The sequence below is a fragment of the Canis lupus genome, chromosome 13 (assembly GCF_048164855.1).
Source record: "Canis lupus baileyi chromosome 13, mCanLup2.hap1, whole genome shotgun sequence".
Taxonomy (NCBI): Eukaryota; Metazoa; Chordata; class Mammalia; order Carnivora; family Canidae; genus Canis; species Canis lupus.
The window spans coordinates 6530605-6550019 of NC_132850.1; the positions used below are offsets into that span (position 1 = coordinate 6530605).

At 45.8% G+C, this 19415-nt stretch overlaps 1 long non-coding RNA gene across 1 annotated transcript; it reads right to left on the reverse strand.

Moving 5' to 3' along the window:
* Window positions 1-402: 402 nt before the first annotated feature.
* On the reverse strand, window positions 403-2181 carry LOC140602116 (uncharacterized). Its single transcript, XR_012005116.1, has 3 exons — window positions 2041-2181; window positions 1537-1754; window positions 403-701 (listed from the first exon to the last, which is right to left on the reverse strand). It is a non-coding gene; the product is annotated as an uncharacterized lncRNA (long non-coding RNA).
* Between the last annotated feature and the right edge of the window lie 17234 nt (window positions 2182-19415).

Genomic DNA, 19415 nt, shown 5'->3' on the forward strand with positions numbered 1-19415 from the left:
ACAGTTATTTTGCCACCAAGAAATTTGCATTTAATGTCTTACAGGCATCATCATTATAAACATAGTGAACAAAGACCAATAAAATGCCCTAAACCTCAACATCTGTTCAGTCACACGACTGTAAGGTAAAGAACCAACTTAACCCCCATCTCCTGACTAGTTGTTCAAACATGCCTTTTCGAACACATTAAAATGCGGTATTTTATGGTTCAGCCTATAAGGGCATGTTTTTCTAGCTTGGCTGCCCCCTTTAGACCCCAAACCTTCAGCCATATCTGTGGTTTGATTATTCATCTTCTCTCCCTTTCCCCCAGTAGGTGGACTTTTTCATTCCAAGGTGATTAGAAAAATGTAATAGGACATACCTAACATAACATTTACCATTTTAGTCATTCTTAAGTGTACATTGATGGGAAATGTGCTTTTATTTCTCGAGTTAGTTTTCTCTCACAGAGTCTTCATCTGACTTTTGTTTGCTTTGTCAGGATAGTTAATATTTTGACACCATCTTTGTCTTCTCTTCTACTTTCCTTTTTTTCTGCCCTCTGTTCCTCTCTCTCTCTTTCTCTTGCTTCTTTTTTATAGCATCTTTGGTGACTGTTCCATGTATAGGCGGGCTCTTGTTTAACATGGGAAACGGATCTTCTATTTTCTCTAACTCAGTAAGTATAAATTCTGTTCAGTGTCTTTCTGAGACAGACCTGGCAAAGTGAATTGCACACTAATGAGCAAGCTCCTAGTGGTATCACCATTTTACAGTCTACTATGCTAACACGGTTATATGCTCAGCACAGGTGCACAGTTAGCTCAGGCAAGAGTGGCACTGTCTCCCAGATTTTTTAGCTCAGATAGGAGAGTGAGGCGATGTGAAGGAGACCTCCTTAGTGGGGCGCCTAAATTCTAGTAAATATTTTCAGAGAGCAACATCTCTAAAACAATAAGATACTATAAAGATCTCATGGACATAAAAAATGATAGTTCACATTTCAAAAATGAGTGGAAGACAAAGTCAAAGAAATAGGACATAAAGCAGGACAAAAAGATAAAGATCTGAACAATAAGAGAACAGTGGGAGAAGACATAGACAATATGCCTTAGAAATCCCACACCTGACTAAGGAGTCCCCAGAAAGAAAGAAGAGAGGAGAGGGAAAGACACAGGAACGAATCCAAGAAAAAATTTCCAAAATGAAAGACATCAGGCTTCCGATTGAAGAGACTCGCATCATAAAGGGGATGCATGAGAACGAGAGAGAGAAAAAAGATCCATGTCAAGACACTTGATAGAAAGGTTTTAGAACCTGGGGTTAGGAGATCCCTTAAAAGCTCCCGAAAAGCGAAATAATGCAAAAGAAGTCACCCACACAGGACTAGAATCAGAATGACATCAGACTTCTCAGTAGCAACATTGGATACCAGAAAGCCACAGAACAATGGCTTCAAACACTTTATGGAATGTAATTTTGTACCCTGCCAGGCTATTCGTCAATTGTGAGAGCAGAATTAAGACATCTTCAGCCCTCCCTGGGCAACTTACCTGATTGAAACTCAGAAAACATCGAGAAAATGTTCCATCAAATCTTAAGTAATCCAAGAGAGAGGAAGTCATGGGATTCAAGCAATTCAGGATTCAACTCAGGAGAACGCTGAGGAGAAGGCACAGGTTGACAGCTTTAGAGGGACTCCAGCCCGGAGTGGAAGAAGAAGTTGGAGACACACATGAGGAAAGAACTGAAGATATGCATATGGAAAATTCTGCAAGTAGAAATAATAATTTTCAAAACCACTAAAAAGAACCTACACGAAAAGATATGTAATCATATACTGCTCAGCTCTGCAGTGAAACTGTAATTAATTTGCTGCGTATCATAATGAAGTAAATCCTTATGTCGGTGAGCAATCTTCCCTTTGCAAGTAACTCAAAGTGGCTTAAGCCATAATGAGAATTATCACAGGTAGTGCACATGATGGGCAACTTTGAAGGCAGTCTAAGCTCCAGATGAACTTGATCCAGGAGCTCCCTAAAATCTTTACTACTCACCCCTCCTCTGCCTTCTACTATATCTATTCAAAGGCTGTCTTTCCTCATGGTTCCAAGGTGGTTTCCAGCACCTTCTAGGGGCTTCATGCTCCCTTCTTCACATCTATCAGGAGGAGAGTATTTCTCCAGGGGCTGCTACAAAAAAAAAAAAAAAAAAAAGCCAGGCAATTTTGTCCCAGTTTCCATCACGAAACCTCTCACTGGTTGGTACTGGATTGCATACATTTTCTTGACCAATCACTATAGCTTGGGGCATGGAGAGGGTGGTGAGGCGTAGGGCGGAGCTGCGGGTTCCCAAATGAAACTCAAAGCACAAATAGAAGGGGAAGGAGCATGGATGCTCCGTGGCCACCAAACAGCAAATGTCTCCTTTGCAGCACCAACTCTGTGAACAGTGAGCTTAGCTGTATGGGGCAATGCAGATTGGGGAAATGAGAGAGTCAGACCCACAGTCATAATTCAGAATCAATAGAGAATGTGTGAAATGCCTGGATCAATAAATAGCAGTTTAAACAGTATTATTTAGAAATATGGAGGTAGCTAGTAGGAAAAGGAAAAAAAAAAAACAGTTGCAAGAGTTACGAAGACTTATAAATCGTTACCTCTGGGGAGCCCAGGCTGGGGGATAGAGTAGGGTAGGGTGGGGCATTGTGGTTTTTCATGAGAAGTTCTTTGTATGATTTGACTTTAAAACTGTAACTTTGGGGATCCCTGGGTGGCTCAGAGGTTTAACACCTGCCTTTGGCCCAGCATGTGATCCTGGAGTCCCGGGATCAAGTCCTGCATTGGGCTCCCTGCAGGGAGCCTGCTTCTCCCTCTGCCTGTGTCTCTGCCTCTCTCTCTGTGTGTCTCTCATGAATAAATAAATAAAATCTTCAAAATAAATAAATAAAATACAACTGTAACTTTGGGGGTGTCTGGGTGGCTCCGTCAGTTAAGTGTCTGCCTTAGGCTCTGGTGGTCATCATAGGATTCCTGGGCTGGAGCCCATAGTAGAGCTCCCTGCTCAGCGGGGACCCTGCTTCTCCTTCTTCCTCTCCCCCTGCTTGTGCCCCCCCTTCAAATAAATAAAATACTTAAGAACACACACACACACACACACAAAGCTGTAACTTTGTTTAAAAAATACAACTGTAACTTAGTGTTATTTTGATTAGAAATTAAAAAAAAAAAGCAACACCTCTCAGCTTTCATGAAAAAATGTGAAATTACACAAAATGGAAAAGCCAGAGGGCTTTTGCCTTGTGACAAAGCTGTGTAAGAGGGCAAAGATTCAAAACAGTCCCCCACCCCGCCTCCTGCCAGCCACTTTTCAGTTAACTCCAAATGCCACGGGAGTGTGCAGGGCTCTGTGGCTTCACATACCCTCTAGCCCGATGCTGCACATCCCTGTGGGAAGGGGAAAATGTGCCCTAGTGTGAGGAGTATAGATTAAGACATGTCAGGACAAAGAGTTTGAAATGTTTTAAAAAGGGAAAACCTGGACTTTACCCCGGGGGAACCCCAAGGCCGAGGCCCCCGGTGAGCACAGCACATGGATCATTCAAAGAGGGGTCTTAAAGGATGCTGGCTTTGGTATGCCATCGAGTTCTGCTCTCCTCCCTTCTTTTCATGGGGCCCAATCAGTACTGCACTGTCCTTCCTTTGTCACCAGCAGCGTGGCTGCTCATGTTGCTGCTCACAAAGGCCTTTTCTTTAGTTTGTACCACTGGCTTCATCCAAAACGGTTCCTTCCTCCAGGGACCCTGGACTCAGCCGGGAAGCATCCTGGAAAGAGCAATTTCTAGGACAGAAATGTAGGATGTCCCCCCCCCCCCTTTGGGGGAGGCTTAGGGAGTGAAAGGAATGAGCATGGTTTAGGAACCATGGGTCAGCACCCAGCTGCTGTATTTGGAGATGACCTCCAAAATACAAAGGCGGACCCCAAATTCATGATGACAAGTGGCAGGAAAAAGGTCCTGGTTTTAAAAACCGGTGACTTCCTGTTTCACCAAAGGGGAGATTTGTATATGACTTTGAGGGCAAATTACGTCCTAATTTAAGACAAATCCTTTGATGGGACTTCTGTTTCCACAACTATGAGGCAAAACATTCTTTTCTGAAATGGAGTTTCGGGGCAGCGAGGAAGGAAACTGCTTTTCACAATGGTGTTGAAGCTCTGTCTTCACTGAGAGTGGGTCTGCAGGTCATGGGAAGCAGAGACTGCAGGTCCTTTTTTTTTTTTTTTTTCCTCTTGCTGGACCACAGAGGAGATGGGGGGAGGGTTGGGGGGCAAGATGCTGAACTAATGTGGGGATGATAGAGACAAAGCCCTGGTGTCTTAGATAGGGAGCTGGTGGGCTGGGTGGTACGGCATCCGGCTGGAACTCAGTGAGGGAGATAACCCTCTGCACCAAAATTCCTTTTTGCTCCCCACAAGGCTTCAGTAAAATTTTGTGAACTGTTACAATCTGGTCTTAGCTATGTTCTGGGGGAATTAAGGATGCGTTTTTTAAGAGAACAGAAAATTATGACAGGTAGTTTTCATTGACTCCTGGGAATACCTTGGAGTTTTTTTTGTTTGTTTGTTTGTTTGTTTTTTTAAGTGGGGGAAATAAAACAGAAGCAGAAAACCACAGAGAATTCTAGGTTAGCAATCCTTGATTTCTAAATCATTTCATTTGGGAGGTCTGATTTGCATGAACTACATTTGTTTGTTTTTTAAGATTTTATTTATTTATTTGAGGGAGGGAGAGGACAGAGCATCTCATGCAGAGTCCCTGCTGAGCCTGACCTGCAGCTCTGTCTCACGACCCTGAGATAGTGACCTGAGCCAAAATCCAGAGTCAGACTCTTTTCTGACTAATCCACCCAGGTGCCCAGTATGAACTGTACCCTTAATCCTGACATTGGAAATTTGCGTTTTGTGTTGATGACACACCCCTCCCACAGCACACCGGGTAAGATCAGTAACTACTGATAAAAATTTAAATTACATGGAAATAACCAAACGCATATAAAAATTTTGATTCCAATTATCATCATGAAACAAGCAAAAGCCCTGAACCGAAGATTGCACCCAATTTGAATTATATTAACGGGGTCCCACGTTTGTAGCCCTGATTTCACCAATCGAATCCCCTAATTTTCTCATCATTTTGCTGATGAACAGAATGCTGGCCTCAAAGTGGGCTGAATTTTCAGGGAAGTGGCCCCAGCCACCAGCAAGCGTCACAATGGGGAGCCCCTCCCTGGTGGCTTCTGAGCAGCTGCTTTGCCTGGATGGGAGGGGTCCCTCTGAGGGCTGGGGAGCCCCTCACCCATGGGGTTTCCTCTTCCCCTTTCTTGCCCAGAGCAGAGATTCCCCTGGGGTTATGGGCTCTCAAGCAGCTTTCCTTTGGAAGCCAACCTCCCCTCTTCTCTCTGGCCCTCCAGCCCACAAAGTCCCCGCTCTTGGTTGTTGCTGAAAAGTTGACAAGTGGGAGATAAGAGAGGGAAACAGTAGAGCACTGCCGTTGGCATCAGAGAGCCTGACTCAACTACTTACCCTCTTGTACGACCCGGTGTGAATGATTTCACCTCGGGTCTGAACTAGGGGTTCGTACAGTCCTACCTCACGAGGTTGCTGGGCTGGTCCCTGAGATGTGTGTGTGTGTGTGTGTTGTGCTCCGTACAGTGCCTGGCACGTGATAGGAACCCAATAAATGCCAGTTGCTTCTATCACTTCCTGCTGGAAAGGGGATCTCGTTTAGTTGAGTCTAGAATATAAAAAGCAGTACTTCCATATAAACTACAATCGATAATAGCAACTGTTAGGCCAAGGCCTTGATAGTTCTCATTTTTGGCTTGTCCTAGAGCAGAAAACAGATTAAATAAACAAGACTGAATTGTTGAAGAACGTATTAACTCCTAGTTAATCAATAGTGATCAAGGTATTCTTTGAAGCGAGCCTGAAAGGCAAAGTAGACATTTGTCTGGCCGACAAGGGGCCAGGCAGGATGGTGGACACCTGGCTGGTGGCCTGTACTCTGCGCCCCCCGCCCGCCCTTGCTGGGTCTCCCCTGCCTCGGGCAGCATCATGAATCAATCACAGCGTCTCGTCTTGCGGAGCCTGGATTCCGCCTAAGGATAGTTTTCTCTTTTCATTTTTCTGTCCTAAAGTATTTTAAAGCAAAGCTCGGCTCCTGTGCCATTTACAGCCCCACGGGATATAGTTCTTAAAAAGGTAGATGTTTTCTTACATAACAACAAGCCATTGTCACATTTAACAATTAACAAGAGCAACAAAAAAATCCTTTGCATTGTCTAATAACTGAGTTCCTAATCAAATTTCTCCCACTGTCTCCAGATATTTAGGATTATGGTTAACCCGGCTGCGTGGCAGTGGTCAGAGTTGTAAGCAGGAGAAGTGACGTCGTCAGGCGCATGAGTCAGAAGCATCCGCAGGCTGCTGTTTGAAGAAAGGGAAGGAGGGGCGTCTTCCTACCTCAGGATAGCTTCGTGTCTTTAGGGTTTTTTTTTTTTTTCCTGGGGTGTAGGAGCATCTGTTGTCTCCCTTCCTTGCAGAGGATTGCCAGTTCCCTGAATCCTTTGTGCTTCCAGGAAGCAAGGGAGCCTTCCTGTAAACAGAGTTCCAGGACCCCCAGGGTCCCCAGGCTTTCCAGGGGCAACCCTAGCTCACCAGATCCTCATCTACCCTGAGTGGGTGGGTGAGACAAGTACAGCGGTCCTGGGGACCCTGGGTCCTCAGGAAGTTGCTGATTCTACCCTGGAAGTCTGGCTGTGGGGGTTTGACTTTCCCCTGCCCGGGCTGTCCCAGGTCATCAGGCCCCTCTACACCCCAGGGAGAGGTGCCCTGTGTGCTTTGGAATCAGCTGCCGGAGTGCCAGCAGGGACTGGCATGGATTTTCCATTTCCTGTGCATGTCCGTGAGGAGATTGGAGACTCAATTTCAGGATGCCTGGGCTTGCACAAAGGCGGTGATGATGTCTATTGTCTGGGAAATGGTCCATTGTGGAGATGGGATGGGGGGGCAGCAAATTACGGAGAGAGTCTCCGATCGAAGATGACTGTCGATTCCTTCCTGGGGAAGCTGAGACTGTGCGCCCGCAGACAAGAGTCTGATTGAGAGCAGGGCACACTGGAGTCGCAGAGAATGTCTCAGGGGCGCTGCAGAGGATTTCAGCTCGGATCCACAGTCCTCGGGGGCTTGCTAAGGTCAGGGGCTCAGGCGGCAGGGCAAGAAGCAAGGGAGTGTAGGGGCCACCGGGAAACTGCGATGTAAAAAGAGAGCGGAGGGTTTGTATGTTGACTTCGTGTTCTTTATGACACTGCCTTAGGCCTCCCAGGGAGAGCGGGACAGTGATCTTTCCTGCGTTTCTCTCCTTTTTGTTTATTTCTCTTTCTCCCTCTCCTCGTCTCTCCCCCCTTCCTTCTCTCTCCCCTACCTCCCTTTTCTTTTATTTCTTCATTCATTCACTCCTTTGTCCAATTTATTTCTTCATTCATTCATTTATTCACTCCTTTGTCCAGTTATCAAGGGCCTTCCTGTATGCCAGTCACTGTGCCCGGAACTTAAATTACGAACGACAGAGAGGCAGACACAGTCCCTGCCCACGTGGGATTTGCAGGCTCAAGGAGAGACACACATCAACCAAGTGACACAGAGGCAACTGCAATGGACGTTGGAGGAAGTGTTGTGAGGGAACCAAGTGCTGAGATAGAACACCACCCCGCCTCTGGCTTCCTCCTGTGTGCCATGTGCTAGCCTTCTGCAGAGGTGCCATGCTGACCCATTCTCCGCCCTTGTCCCTCTCTTGCCCCACAGCCGACACTTCTTGTCCCTCCTGTGATTTCTGCTCCTCCTTGAGCCAACCGCCTGTGGGGAGAATTTGAGAGCTCTGGTCTGACATCCTGGGACTCTTGTGTCCAGACTCCTTGGCTGCTGGTTAGGCCTTGACCTTGAGCCTCAGACCTATTTCTGTGCCAGAGATCCTGTCTTTTGTTTTTAAATTTCCACACATATGGGACGCCTGGGTGGCTCAGTGGTTGAGCATCTGCCTTCGGCTCAGGGCGTGATCCTGGAATCCCAGGATCGAGTCCCACATCGGGCTCCTTGCATGCCTGCTTCTCCCTCTGCCTGTGTCTCTGCCTCTCTCATGAATAAACAAATAAAATCTTAAAAATAAATAAATTTTCACAAATATGTGTGTGTTTTTTAATGGAGATAATGATTTTTCACATAGTAAAACACACAGGTTTTTAGTTTCGTCAGTGTTTCCTTCATGTGTTTTGAGGTTGGTATTAGATGCATACACATTTGTGATTGTTTTGTCTTCTTGGTTATTTGATTCTTTTAAATATGAAATGTCCTTCTTTACCTCTAGTGGTATTCCTTGTCTTGAATCCGTTTTATGTGGTATACAGTATACCCACCTTGGCTTTCTTTTAATTAGTGTTTCCATGGTGTATCTTTTCCCCATCTTTTTACTTTTCATCTTTCTGTGTTTTAATACTTAATGTGAGTATCTTATAAAAGCATAGAGTTGAGGCTTGCTTTTTAATTGTCAATTTCTACCTTCTAATGGGAGTTTTAGTTCATTTACATTTAATGTAATTATTGATTTGGTTGGATTGAGAATTACTGTGTTGCTATTTGATATCTGTTTTCCCCTTTTGTTATTTAAAAATTTTTTCTTCCCTCTTTTCCTGCCTTCTTTGTATTCTTCATAGTTGTTTGTATTATATATATATATATATATATATACTTTTTTTGCCTCTACTAGTTTTTTTAAAAATTGACATACTTTTTAAATGTCTGTTCTAGGAATTGTCACGTACTTTCTTTTTTTCGTCATATACATTTTTAAATTATCCAAGCCTACCTTGAATTTATATTATTCCACTGCACACAGTATAGAAGGATCTTACAATAGTAGATTTCCATTTCCTCCCTCTTTTGTTCTATTTTTGGCATTTTTAAATTTCTCCATATGCTAACTCTCATAATACATTATCATTATTTTTCTTCAAATAGCAATTTTTCTATTAAATAATTAAGAAAAGTCTTCCACATTGACTCATATGTATTACTATTTCTTGTGCTTTTTATTCTCAGATAGGGATCTTAGCTTCCTTCTGGTACTATTCAGGGGGAGAGGAGCAGGAGCCAATATGGGAAGGGAGCCTGGAGAAGGCAGTTGGGGTATCACTTGCCGTATTTTGTTTATAGCTTCCCGGTGGGGCCCCAAGGAAGGAGGCAGCTGTGTGTTATTGAGCTTGTTGAAGAGGCAGGGAGAGGGGGCTGCTGGAGAGTGCAATTAGCCAACCGTTTGAGACTGATGAAGTGGATAATGAGAGGTGCTAACACAGATTTTTGTGCTAAAAAAAGGAGATGGAGGAGAGACTGTTGCACGTTAACCTGCTCAAGTCTAAACTGTCAAGAACTAACTGCTTGCCTAAAGGCCAAGGGCCAGAGGACTCCTAGGCTGGGCCAGCACCTCCTTCTTAGGCAGCTTCTTTGGGGATTCCTATCATCATTATCCTCATCATTAATACCTGAGATCATATGGGTCGGGTCTCATGCTGAGCAAGTCTTAATGTTTTACCTCACTCGGCGTCCAAATCAGCTCTGTGAAGTTGGTTTTATCATAACCCATTTTACAGATGAGCATGCTGGAATGAAAGGAAATAAAGGAATTTTCCATTGTCACTGTGGTCTGATACCAGTGCTTGGTAGATACAGTCTTGGTCTCGGTCTTACGGTAAAGTTATACTTGGCTCCAGTGAGTGTCCTCAAAAAATCAGGGACACTTCCTCCAGCACCTGCTGTGCATGAGGCTCTGTGCCAGACTTTGAGCCAAGTATGTTATGTTACTTCTATTTTGTTTTCAATTATTTCTTTTTTTATAACATTTTATTTATTTATTCGTGAGAGACAGAGAGGCAGAGACATAGGCAGAGAGAGAAGCAAGCTCACTGAGGAACCCAATGCAGGGCTTGATCCCAGGACCCTGGGATCACAATCTGAGCCAAAGGCAGATTGCTCAACTACTGAGCCACCCAGGCGTCCCTGTTTTTCAATTATTCCTAACAACATCCAATGAAAAAGGTACTGTTTCACCCCAGCTTTACAGAGGAGAAAACTGAGTATTAGAGAACTGAATACTTTGTCCAAAGAACCAATCTAGCAAAGTGTGGAATGATATTAGAATGTATTAAACTTCTAGCCAACAAGTATATATTGAATGCCTACTATATGCTAAGCTTTATTCTAGGTATTAGAGGTATAGCACTAAATAGAGCAGATGAAATTCTTGCCCTCATGGACTCATGTTCCAGTGTGTGTGTTTGTGTGTGTATGGAGGACCATTGGTGGACAATAAATAAGCCAGATGGAGGTAAATGATATAGAGGAAAATAAGGCAGGAAGGTGGGAAGGGAAGATGTGGTATGGAGGGCATCATTTTGGGTGCAAAATGTTAGGAAGGTATCACCCAAAATGTGACTTTTGAGCAAAAATTTGAAGAAGCTGAAGCATTCAGACCATGGATACATATGAAAGAATGTTTCAAGCTAAGGGAACAGAAAGTGAAAAGATCCAGAGGCGCAGAGTTACCAAGTTGCCCAGCTGCATGCACAGCCTTCACAGAGCAAAGGACAATGTGAAGGGTATCCTTGGAGTTGTGCAGTGAGTGGACCCAGGGTGAGGCAGAGAGGGTGTGTGGCTGGATCAAGTGATGGAGGGGGAAAGCAGTGGTCATGGTCAGAAGAATAACTGCAGCCAAGTGCATGTGGAGGGACATCTTGCTCATTATTACAGAGCTTATCCCCTCACTTCCCAAAAAGAGGAGAAAGAAGCCCAGAGTCTTCTCTGATGTGAATAGAGATTGAGCGCAGGAAGGGCAGGCAGCCACTTAGATCACTCCCAAGGTGACCTCGAGTTTTGCCTTCCTCTGCCACCCTGCTGCCTCTTGCCCTCAGGCTGAAGTGATCCCACTTTAAATCCACTAGCATTTTCCCTTAGCCCAGGTGAGACAGTCTGATGCTGTGAAAAGGACTTGCCCAACACCTGAGTGACAAGGGAATGCCACTGGCCCACTGGGTGACCTGGGCAAGCACCTGCTTCTGGGGCTTGTCCTCCGCAACCTGTTGAGTGGCTGTAAGGCTTGACTTAAGTATGGCTGTAAGGCTTTATTGAGGCAATGCCCATCCTGGGACGGTGGGTGGAAGGTCATTCTCTCTCTCCTGTGATACATAACCACTTCCTCTTCTTCTCCCAGTTCCCAGCACTGGGAGTTCTGCCTCCCTTTTTCTCCACTCATCAAAATCCTACATGCCTGATTTAGGGTCTTCAAAGAGGTTCCCCCCATTCTCACTGATTAACATCTCCATGATTCCCAGGCATCAAGTTCACTGGAGAGGCAAGGTCAAGAGTTTTGGCTCCTGACTTTCCTCCATCTGTGAGTGACTTTAGGAAAGTCCCCAAACCTCTTGAAGCCTCAGTTTCCTTTTATTTTTTTTTCCAGTTTCCTCATCTATAGAATAGAATCTGGTCATGGAGGCATTTTGAGGAAGAAATGAGATGATGCAAGGAAAACACTTGGCACGGACAGCTCAATTCAATGTTGCCAGGAGCACTTCAGTAGGATCCCACAACTTGGCCCTCGGATTGACCACTTAGAGTTTACCTAGATCAGAGGTCTGCAGACTTTTTCTGTAAGGGGCCAGAGAGTAAATATTTTAGGCTTTGTAGGCCATTTGCTCAGCTCCTCAATTTTGCCATTATAGCTCAAATCAGCCATAGATGATGTGTAAGTGAATGGATGTGACTGTGTTCCAGTACAACTACATTCACTAAACAGGTGATGGGCTGGATTTGGCCCTAGGGGCCATGGTTTGCCATCCTTGATTTAGCTCTATCCCCTCACTTAACAAAAAGAGGTGAAGAAGCCCAGAGCCAATAGGCCACCCATCTCAGGATGGTTGAGCCACTCAAGCACAGAAGGACAGCAGGCAGACAGGAAGCCTGGCTCGGGATGCTGTCCTAATTTGTTCTCTTATTGGTCCATGTGGGCTGGCTTTCTCTCCCCCATTGGTCTGTCAGTTGTACGCATGCTAGTTATTCATTCAATGTTCATTTGACTGGTTTAATATAACAATACATCTTGGAAATGTGTCAATTTGTCCTTTGGAGACAGCTGTGAAAACAGAGGTGAGGAAGGAATCCTAGGCTGGCCCAACATCCCTCAGTGAGTCAGGAGCTCCCACTTCCCAGTCCCAGAGAGCATTGTCAGCAATGACAAGGACAGTCATACAGCACCAGCGTGGCAAGGCTCTGCGGCCGTGAAATTCTTCCTTTGGTTTCTCCAAGAAAACAATCCTCTAAAAAAGAATCTCATCTATTAATGTGATTATTAATCTGGAAAAAAACCCCACTTCTCAATAAAATGAATCTATGACAAGACAGATGTAATAAACCTGGTTAGGATTTATGATGTGCCCAGGCAGCGTTTTGCAAAAGATAATGTTCCCCTGTAATGTTGATTTGCCGGATGAGAACCATGTAATTTATTCTGTCAATGTACATAAGAAATGTTATCTGTGTGGGGAATGACTGATGGCCTCATGAAAGCTGGCAGGGAAACAAATAAAACAATTTGGGCCTTAAAAATATAATCACCTAATGATCACGTCCCAGCATTTGCATTGGGGAGAACAGGACGGGGGAGCTGTGTCTGCCATGAGTTTGTTGTCCAGATTTGGGGCCATTTGCCCTTGGACTTGGCACCAGAGGGCAGCAGGGAGTCCTGAGAATCTCTCTGGACTCCAGATTCCAACCTGTGGGGCCTTCCTTGCTCAGGTTGTTTCCTCTTCCTGGCTGTTCTTCCACTTTTCCTTCAAGGTCGAGTCTCTCCTCCACGGTGACCTTCTATGCCTGGAGCTCCTCAGAGCCCTGGGGACAACAGGGATTTCTCCTTCTTAGGGCTCTTGCACTTACCTTCTGTGCCTCTTATGTGCAGTTCAGCACTTGTTCCCTTGGAATTGAGTGACTGATGTCATCTCCACTTTGAGACTGGTTATCTCATCTTGGTTCAGCATTCTCCAAAGGAAGCATGTTTCATCAGTGTTCGTGAGTGTTTGCTGAGCGAACTAATGCTCAGAGGTAGAGCTAATGTTTGTTAAATACTTCAGATGTGTCAGGTGCTATGCTGGGTGCTTTATGACAAAGTCACATTAATGGAACCGCCCTGGGAGATAGGCACCATTGTTGTTCCTTTTTGAACTGGAGCTCAGAGGCCACCCAACTTGTCAAAGATCACGTATCTAGCAAGAAGAGGAGCCAGTTTTCAAATCCAGGCTACAGAGTCAACTGAGATTGGATAATGAGTGGACTCCTCACCCTGTTTGCCTACTTCATGGTGACCGCTCCTTCCTTGAGACCCTTTCTTCTCAATGTTTCCATACTCTATGCTCTCCCAGTTTCCTCCCCACTTTTCTGACCACTCCTCATTCTTCTTTCCAAAATCTTCTTCCTTAAATCTTAGTGTCCATAGGGCTTTGTGCTCAGACTTTCTTCCTCATGCAGCAGTGTCTTATTCACCCTTTAACTTTTTTTTAACGATTTTATTTATTTATTCATGAGAGACACAGAGAGAGAGGCAGAGAGAGAAGCAGGCTCCATGCAGGGAGCTGGATGTGGAACTCGATCCCGGGACTCCAGGATCATGCCCTGGGCCGAAGGCAGACCCTCAACCGCTGAGCCACCCAGGTGTCCCACCCTTTAACTTTCAATGCAGGGTCTTCTCTCTCAGTTTTCCACCCATGTCCCAATCTCTCTACTTACTGTGCATCTCCAAACACATATTCCTAAAGCATTTTAACCCCAATGTGTCTAAAATTGAATTTACCACCACTGGCCCCATGCCTGGCTATTCTCAAAATCTGCTCCAACTTCTATGTTCCCGTTCTCAGAGATTGGCAGCACTTCCATCCACCTAAAACAAAACATGGAGTTCTGAGGAGAGGTCAGAGTACAGGACTGAGGACCATACAGGACCTCTCACGAGGGCAAGGCTGGCTGGGAAATGGCTGTGCAGCAAAGGGCAGTTTGGAGGAGGATGTGATGGTCAAGGTGCCAGACATGGGGCAGGAAAACCTGTATCTCAAAGATACCCAAGCCTAAGGCCAATAGAGGAACCTGGATCTGAGAGCTATCATGGGGCCTATGTAGGCAGGCTTAAGGCCATCCACGATGACTGAGCCATTGGACCTTGAGCCTGGGGGATATGACTCTATCATTTGAGGTTTGGTGAGAAACAGAATTCATCCAGGATGATATGAATGAAGAGATCCTGATGGATGGACAACTTATAGAGGTAAGGGCAGAATTGAAGAAATTAGTAAGGGACCACCCAGAAAGGCACAGCAGCAGAGAGTCAGCACCACGGCTAGGGTTGAAGAGACAAAGGGAGTCAATAATGTTCCCAGGCTCCAGTAGATAAGAACTGTTAGTCACAGAGGGAGGTAGCCACTGCCAGAGACATGGGGACAACACAGATGGTAGAAAAGAAAGAATCTGACCTCTTTCTCCTCCCACCTTGCTAGGGACACCAGCTGATTGAACCCAGCACAGCAGCAAGATCAGATTCCCGGGTCACGGAGCAGATGAGAAAAGGAAACAGAGTGGATCTGAGGGTAAGGAGAGACCATCCAACACAGTGACTCATTATTGAGTCTCCTAGTGCGGAACTGACTCACATACAGCCTGGTTTATAGGCTGGACCATAAGGGGACCTAGATTTGAGTCTGGGAGGCAGAGGCAGAGGAGAAGATGGGGAGCCCCTCATAGAGATGGAGGCCTTCCTAGTTAACCCTCTGTCCTTACCTCGCATGCACTTCAAGCAGGGATTGAACAAGGAGTCTGGGCTTTGATGAGGCTGAGACCATGACCCCGGGATTTCGTTTTCTTCAGGGTATGATAGGGTATTAGATCAAAGCAGCAATTCTCACATGGCATTTCAAGGAGCTCCAGAGCTTAGCAGAGATGCTTCAAGGGTTGGTGGGTACATAGAGGAGGAAGCAAGGAGAGCTGGGCTGGAGGGACCCTGACAAATGCTAATCAGCCAGTTGGTTAGTGCAGAAAATCTTCCTTGCATTTGACTTCAGGAGAGCAACTCAGATGAACTGAATTTGGAACATTTCAGCCTGGATCTGCCTAATGCCAGAGAAAGAGGTATGGTAATAATAAAAGCTTTTGGCAAGCTTGGATTGTGGTTCATGATCCAGGAGGCAAGATGTTGGGAGGCAGTCAGGGTGGGTGCCAGGCATGGCCTGAAAGGTGCTATGGACCAAGGTGGGGAGCTGGAAGGAAAGAGAGGAAATCCAAAAATCAGTCAATGGGGAGAAAAGATAGAAACATGTCCAACTAAGTGTATTTCTCTGAGGAACTCCTGGCCAAACCCTAAGTTTGTTTGCCAGATTGGTTGTTTCTTCAGACAGAAATGGAAATGTTTCCAAGGTGGGTGGAGAGGGACAAATTTTAATCAAATTTTTTGATACTTAGAAATGCTGACCTTCGGGGACAGCACCTGCCAGCCCCCTGTAGAGCTTCCCAGGCCCCATTAGCATTCTCTCTGGTTCTGAATATGGCCTGTTTGGATCTTCCCCAATGGGTGGCATCGCCTGCTCTGTGTTTGTATGTATTGGAGTCGTGGGCAGCCCAGCTCAGCGACTGTGGCTTTTGCCAGCCTGTCCCGGGCTTCTACGTCTTGGGTCCTCTTTTCTTCCTTATTCTGTTGATGTCACCATGTCAGTCTTTCCCAAGGCTGACACCTTCCCTGGGGTTCTGTCCTGAGCAACACTTGTCCAGCTTAGAAAATCTCCCTCTGACTCCAGGTCTTAGGGGCCCCCACCTTTGCATATAAGTCTCTCCACCAATCCTGCCAGGACCCATGGGGTTTCTAGCATAATCTTTCAGTCACAACCACAAGGGGATCTGCTCTTTGTTGCAATGTGCATGGAAAAAAAAAAAAAAGGAAGAAAAGTTAACCAACACTTTTGCATGTACACGATAGTTTAATTAGTTTGAATGTAGCTTCCAATTATAGTAGTGGCTAACAGTTATTGAGCAATTACAACATGCCAGATACTGTGTGCCAGGTTCTTCATACACGTTACTTCAGCCTTCTGAGGGTGTGCTCTTATTATCCTAAATTATACAAATGAGGAGACTAAGATTCAGAGAGGAAGTGCCTTGCCCAAGGTCACACAGCTAAGGGCATGGAGCCTGGGTATTTCTTTTGGAACCTGTGTGCTCAATACTATTCAGCATTATTTTGGGCTTGGGGAGGGAAGTGGAAAGTCCCTCCACCACCCCTGAAAGGGCCCTTCTTAGCCACAAATTGAGCAAATGGTACAAAAACGCAGAAGAGTGACCCAGAAAGGCTGATCAATAAGGCATCATCTTCAAGAAGCAGAACAATTAGCTGAGGGAATGGAATAGCTTTCCTGTCTCTAAAATAATGGGCTCATATTAATTTAAAAATATTTTCACCTCATTGTCCATGATAAGAAATCCAAGTTTGATTCCTTCTGCTTGGATCACTCCTCCCTGTCTCCTCACTGGCTGGCCTTTTGTCATCCTTCAGGTCTTGGCTTGAATGTCACCTCCTTAGAGAAGCCTTCTGTGACCTTCCAAACAAAGCAGATCTTTCCCATGGTTCTGTGCTATCCCTTGGTTCCTTTCTTTCATTGCAGTTATCTGCATTTCATGATTTGTAACTGTGTGTGTGTGTGTGTGTGTGTGTGTGTGTGTGTGTGTGATTGTTCTGTCTCCCTTGCTAGACTGTAAGCTTAGTGAGGCTATGGACCACCTCTCGTGCAGTCACCCCTGTAGACCCCCCACCCAGCACCGTGTCTGATACATAGCAGGCCCCTAGCAAGCATTTGTCAGGAAAATAGATGAATGAGTATGATGTATTCTTATTTACGAGAGTTCAGAAATCCATTTTTATGTTCTCTGATCTTATTTAATAACATATCACTTAAGAACAATTTGATATCCATTGCAATATGTAAACTGGGAAATCATGTAAATGTGGTTATTACTTTTAGCTCTCAACGATGCCTTTGTGTTCTTAGAAGGGAGAGAAACAGAATAAGGGGAAGAGTATTGCACCGGCAGTCGCATATCTGGATATGAGCCCTGGCTTTGCTGCTTACTAGCTGTGTGACCTTGGACGTGACCTTTTCCCTCTCTGGTCCTGAGTTTCCTCAGCTGTAAAATGAGCTTGGACCAGAGGCTCCCTAAGGGCCCTTTGAGCTGTAAAAGTTTAAACTGAGCTTATATGTGGCTGAAATGATTGGATTGAGGGCATCAAAGCGTGTTTTGGGCTGTGCTGGACCTGCAATGGCATTTTGTTGGGATCCAGTCCCAACCTAAAGCCTGGATGGCTTCTTGTGTTGTCTGCAGTGTGATAGGAGCATCCCAGGCAACTCTGTGCAGTGTTGTGAGCACAGTGGAAGGCAGAGCTACTCCCGTCCTCCCTGATTGGGCTTGTCTTTGTCTGTCCCATCCCACCCCGAGAAGCCCTGCAAACAGACACATGGTAAGGAAGAAGCTGTAGAAGAGCAATAATTTCCCTTTTTTATCCCCCACTGCTACCTCCTTGTCCTCAGACCACAAAGCAGCCGACTGCTACTTGATGACTGGACTGGAATGAGAGTCAGGCAAGATGTACAGTGAGTTTCCAGGCGCCATGGACCAAGGAGCCCGGAGGAGCCTGGAAGAGCCTGGGGTCACAGGGTCTGTCTGGGCCAGTGCTGCAATGCCTATTAATCGGTATTTAAGTAGCGTGGAGTGGCTGCCGCTGCTGCTGAGCTCAACCCGGGCCCAAGGAGCCGGGAGCTGGGTTAATAACACCTTATTTAGCAGAAAATTCCACTCCACTGGAGCATGTTTCAGAGGAGTTTGATTTGAATGAGGATTGATGTCAATCCTGCAAGGCAAAGGCGCCTGAAGATGCTGCCACAGCCCCCACTATAAAATGAGCCATTTGCGGTGACCACGGGGATGCATGCAGAACATTGCAGTGCCTCATGTCCTTCCACCCCCACCCAGCCATGCAGGCTCAGGGCTTGTCCATCCTGGATGAATAGAATGGTCAGTCTTTAGAGGACTGGCCAGTGGGAACCCTGGTGCATTGGGAGGTTCCTATGCATGTTTTTAGCTTTGGATCCAACAGACCCGAGTTCAAATCTGAAGCTGCCAGTTCTTAGTTGTGTGTTCCCAGGCAAGTTGTGTAACCTCTCATGGTCTTGGTTGACTCATGTCAGCCATGGAGATACTGATGCCTACCTTGCCGAGCTGATGGCATGACTAAAAGAGCTGGGGTGCAGTGAGTTAGAGAACTAATGCACTGCTGCCATGGAGTTGGCCCTCAAGTCACTGAGGTCCCATCTCATTCCTGTTGCAGGCCACCAAGGTGGAGACACAGCAGGTGGGGGAAGTACTATGGATCCAGGAGAGAATTTAGAAGAGCTCTTCCACCCTCCCCAGGTATGGGCAGTGGGTTTCACTATGACTTGCTTCCAAGGCTTTTACTCCAACCTGTGGTTTATGTGATCCCTTGAACTTAGAGCTAGTGAAGAATCAGAACTCATCTGCCCTCAGTCCCCAAAAGTGGGGCTGGCAGGACCTGGTGGCTTCAGATCAAGGGATATCCTCAGAGGTCCATATTAGAGGTAGTATGGTTATTTGGCTGGTCTCCATAGATCTGTCTAGTAAAGCTGATGAATAAAATCTCTCCCCGCCGCCCCGCTCTTGCTGTGATTCTCAACTTGCATTTTACAGCTCTGCATAGGCAGCGTGCCATTGGAGAAAGCAGTCTAGGGGGAGCCAGGAGGCCTGTATCTTACCCTTTTCTGAGTATGTGGCTCACTCTGGGGCCTTGGACCTTCCTCTCCTGGTTGGACTCAGGGGTCCCAATGAAGACCCATAGCTATAGTCTCCAACAGCTGTAATGTTCCCAGATTTTGAATCCAAGCAGGGGAGAAGTTCTGTGTCATTGTCTTCACAGCTGGGCTGGAAGCCACAGTCCCCTTTTCAAGCCAGGAATCAAGGGCCAAAGCTGCATGATTTGTAGCTGCAGAGGGACAGGGCTCTGAGAGTGGGTCCATTGTATCTCCATTGAAGGGTTTTGCAAGTGCTTCTGACCTGGGACCAAAGCAGTTTTCATGTTTATTTTTAAATTTCTTTGGGGTTGTTGTTCTTGGTGGTACTGGTTTTAATTCCTCTCCTTCTCTGGCCCTTTCATATGGGTGCTGGATGACAAGGCAGGGGCATGACTGTGTTTGCCCAAGTGCAGATAAGATCAGTCTTGGCAGATCTGCTGAGC